Source organism: Elephantulus edwardii, unplaced genomic scaffold (assembly GCF_000299155.1).
Source record: "Elephantulus edwardii isolate Elephantulus edwardi_28Jun2011 unplaced genomic scaffold, EleEdw1.0 scaffold00143, whole genome shotgun sequence".
Classification (NCBI taxonomy): Eukaryota; Metazoa; Chordata; class Mammalia; order Macroscelidea; family Macroscelididae; genus Elephantulus; species Elephantulus edwardii.
The window spans coordinates 5,408,587-5,413,542 of record NW_006399893.1 but is presented as its reverse complement, the minus strand read 5'-3'; the positions used below and the strand labels follow the sequence as shown (position 1 = coordinate 5,413,542).

Genomic DNA, 4,956 nt, shown 5'->3' with positions numbered 1-4,956 from the left:
CCTTTCTCACACGTGTCTTTACCCACTTATTTCCTGCTTCACCATCCCGCAGGATACCCATCCACTTCTACCCCCTCCCTTCACATCTATCTCCCTTTCACCAGCCCTCCATCTAATAACTTATATATGAAGCTTCCATGGCTTCTGTGATTTCAAACACATCAGCTGATGGTAGTTCCTCACATGTCCACGCAAAATCTTTTGCATGAATATTTCTATAAGTATTATTCATATTAAACAAAAAATATACAATCTATCCAAGTGTTCATCAAGTGATGAATAAATAAATAAATGCCTCATAAACATACAACTGAAAATTATTGAGCCATAAAAAGGAATGAGGTATTGACGTAAACCACAGATTGGATGGACCTTGAAAAATTTATGCTAAGTGAAAGACTCTAGACATAAGAGATTGCATACTGATTGGTTTCCATTATATGAAAAGTGTGGAATAGGAACATCTGGAGACAGGAAGTAGATGGGTCTAAGGCAAGTAGGGAGGAAGAGACTGGAGGGAATTTTGTAAAGGATACAAAGACTTTTGAGGGGGTGATGAAAATTTTCTAAAAGGTGTTAAGGTGATGGTTGGACAACTTTATGAATATCAGTAAAAATCCCCAAACTCAAAACAAAACAAAAAACATCTTATTCAATTATACACTTCAAATGTGTGACTTATATGATATGATTTATCTCAATAAAGCTATTACAAAAAAAAAGTTTCTTTTTTTAACTCATTGTCCTTAATTGGGATTCCACTGCTTTTCCTCTCTTCCCTTAGGATGAGATCCTTCCTACAACAACCCTTAGAGCTTTGTGCAAATGAAATTCTATCTGAGCTCCGAAACATAGTCATACATTTATGACTTGGCCACAGGCAAAATCTTCAAGATAGACAGACCCAGTGGCTGCAGCAATGGGCATATCAGAGTTGATGAGCATGGTGCAAAATAGAACAGAGTTCAGTCTATGTTGTTTATAGGATTACTATAAATCGTAGTCTATTTGGTGCCACATAACTAACAACAGAGCATTTAGGACGATGTTAGTGTCCTTGTTGACATAATATGTCTAGCTGATTAGTGTTTGAATCTTAGTCCAGGTTTGTAAATAAAGTAGCATCTGAATATCTTGAATCCCACTCTTTAGCTCTAAAGTCACTGGTTCATGGAGGCATTAGCTAATGAAGCCTTCCTTCAGCTTCACTTGAACTTCACTTAGGACTGAAGTGTAACCACAAATTCAAGTCTCCACATGCCCTGTGACAGCACCAAGGAACTTCATATCTTTGTGTTTCAATCATGACAATGGGCTTGAGTTAATTATCATGAAAGTTTGATATGATTACACAGAAAATATGACTGTGCCATTCAGTGGGACCCATTTACATTCATCATGGAGAGGTAGGAGCGGAGGAGGGAGTACAAAAAATGTTCCTTTAATCATCACCATGTTCGTATTGATCTTACACACACACACCAAAAAAAACAAAAACAAAAACAAAAAAAAAAACACAACACTGAAGAACACAAAGATTGGGGGTTATGGAAATTCCAAGTACTTAGGTTTCATGAGAAATGCTGGGTCACAAAACCTGTCCATGAATAATTGAAGAAGGATATGGAAGAAAGCAAAATGGAGTGGATCAAAGCCTTTCGCAGAATCAGATGTTGGAGACTGGGTAATTGTGGCCCACCCTTGGAGCAAGTGAGTGGGCTGGGATTGGAAACAAAGCTGCTTCCCCCCAGAGCACAGTGAATGTCAACACGCCAACATCACCTGCACAGGACCTTACCTGGAATCAAGTCAAGACTGCAGAAAAAGGAGGAGATAATTACAGCAAAGCTGGTAGCAGCAGGCCCCAGTGTTCTCTTTGACAACAGCTACTTGTCATTTCTTGTAAAGTTTTAGGGAAAGTAAGGAAACAAGAAGGAAAGTATTGAATAACGTAAGCCAAAACTGAAAGGAGAGTTGATCTACCAGGAAAAACTCAAGCAGAGGTTGGTGAGCTATGAATAAACATCATAGGAATGCTAGAGAAATAAAGAGTGAAACTCATGGATTAGGAACTTAAAAACACACCATGAAGTCTGTAGTTTATCTTCCTGAAGATCAAAGTCAAGTGAAAGAGAGGGCATGGTGGAAAACAAAATGTCCAGGGCTGTCAGATATTTCTCCAAAGCTGTGCAGATCTCCACTGCTGGGCCAGTCCTTTGTATACGGGAGATATGTTGCCCTGAATTCCTCACTGGTGCTGCTATAGGCATAAGAGATGGCTACAAAAAGTAATTCGGGCTAGCTTCCAAATGTGCTTTCAATCTGATTCTTGGTCCTAATAATATACTCAATGGCTTTACATGACAGGAGACCCTGACCCCCTGCCACTTAGCCTTATATACTGAGATTGATGTTAAAGAGGACATATTTGCTTTCCTTCTGCCTAGTATCTGGTCCCCTCTAGTATCTCTCCAGGTCAGACTTCCATTGCAGCTGGGCAAGTTCACCATTTAATGCTCTTCTCATGTTCTGGAGTCTCTGGGTGGTACACAGCAAATGCATCATACACCACAAGGTTGGGGCTTCCAGTCCATGAAGATGTGCCTCAAAAGAAAAGCCTGGGGATCTATCTTTGAGAATTAACATGGAAAACCCTACAGAGCACAATGTGACACCCACATATGTGGGCTTCCTTGCCATGAGTTAAAGTCAATGTAAGGGCATGTTTTGTCATTAGTGAGAAAATTGTAGAAATGGGGCATAAGGTGTTTGTGGGCTTCTGAGGGTGAGCATATTATTAGCTTTTCTTCCTTTATGAGGTATGAACACATAAAAAAAATGTATGTATTGGCTGCCAGATAGTAGAACAGGAAATGCCTACAGACAGACCAGACCCAGAAAGATCAGAGGATCAGCATGCAGGAAAATTGCAGAAAAGAAAGTTTTGAGAAAAAGACGTAGGGAGGCACAGTGTGTTTTGGGTTAGGCTACTAACCAGAAGGTTAGCAGTTCCAACCTACCAGGTACTGTACAGAAGATAAATACAGTGTCTCCCCTTAAAAAGATTTACAGCTTTGCTTTTCTCTCTCGCCCATCCACCCAAGATGCCAAAGGGAAAGAGAAGGCCAAGGGGAAGAAGGTGGCCCTGGCGCCTGCTGTTGTCAAGAAGCAGGAGGCCAAGAAGGTGGTGAATCTCCTGTTTGAGAAAAAAAAAAACAAAAACTTTGGCATCGGGCAGGACATCCAATCCAAAAGGGACCTTACCCACTTTGTCAAATGGCCCCACTACATCCGACTGCAGTTGGAGAGGGCAAGCCTCTACAAACGACTCACAAGGTACCATTGCAATTAACCAGTTTATCCAGGCCTTGGACATCAGACGGCTAATCAGCTGCTGAAGCTGGCCCACAAGTATCAACCAGAGACCAAGAAGGAGAAGAAGCAGAGGCTGATGGCCCAGGCTGAGAAGAAGGAGACAAAGGAGACACCCCCACCAAGAGATCCCCAGTCCTTCGTGCCAGGGTGAATACAATCACCACCCTGGAGAACAAAAAGGCTCAGCTGGTGGTGATCACACATGATGTGGAGCCCATAGAGCTGGTGGTCTTCCTGCCGGCCTTGTGTCAGAAGATACTGTATCACCAAGGGCAAGACCAGTCTGGGCTGCGTCGTCCAACAGAAGACCTGCACCACTGTTGCTTTCATGTAGGTGAACCCGGAAGATAAAGGTGCTTTGACGAAGCTGGTAGAAGCCATCAAAACCAATTACAATGACAGATATGATGAGATCTGCCACTGGGGAGTCAATGTCCTGGGGCCCACAAAGCTGGAGAAGGCCAAGGCCAAAGAACTCACCACCAAACTGGACTGATGTACAACTGACTTTTCTGTACATAAGAATAAACTTATTCCACTGTAAAAAAAAAAAAAAGATTTACAGCTTTGGGAGAGTTGTCATGAGTCAACAATGATGGAGAGTAGTAAAAAGCTGGGGCAGGACCAGCCACACCACAACTCTGCTATGAAATGCAAACATTAGGAAAACATGACAGCAGCTTTCTTCAGGTGTGGTAATTGGAGAAGCTTCATCTGTTACAGTGAGCAATGGAATGGCTTCTGGCAGACAGTGTTGATTATAATAAGCACCTGGGGTCTCCTCACCAGAACTGATGAGATGATGGTATCCTAGACAGATTTAATGCTTAGCTGTATCCTCCTGCAGATTATCCAAAAATGACTGGAACAAGTAATTAACAGAGAACCACCAGAAATACAAACTGAAGTTAGAAGAGGCCATGGCTCTAGAGACATTATAGCCAATGTCAGGTGGATCTTGGAAGGAAGCAAAAAGTACCAGAGAATGTTGATCTGTGCTTCATTAACTATGCAAAGGCATTTGACTGGATGGATCACAACAAACTGAGGCTAACCTTGAGAAGAATGGGCATCCCAAAGACTTGATTGTACTCATGCAAAACCTATACTTGGACTAGGAAGCAGTCCTCAAAACAGAATAAAGAAACCATACATGGTTCAAAATCAGGAAAGAAGCGCATCAGAGATGCATCCTTTCTCCATAATCCATATGCAGAACAGGTCATTCAGGAGGCTGGACTTTATGAGGAAGTAAGTGGCATCAGGATTGGAGGAAGACTCATCAAACAATCTGAGATATGCAGATGATACAACCTTGCTTGTTGAAACTGAGGAGGACCTGAAGCACTTGCTGCAGAAGGTCAAGGACTGTAGTCTTCAATATGGATTGAAGCTCAAGATCAAGAAAACAAAGATTCTCACTACAGGGCTAATTGGCAGCACCATGACATATGGAGAAGAGACTGAAATTGCTAGCAATTTCAGCTTTCTCACTTCCATGGTCAACACTCTAGGAAATCAAAAGACAAATTGTGCTGGTACTATCCATCAGGGAACTCTACAGAGTACTGAGAAACAATG

General features: G+C 41.9%; 1 pseudogene; it reads left to right on the top strand.

Moving 5' to 3' along the window:
* Window positions 1-3,871, top strand: part of LOC102853236 — a 7,902-nt pseudogene extending 4,031 nt beyond the window's left edge.
* The last annotated feature ends 1,085 nt before the right edge of the window (window positions 3,872-4,956 follow it).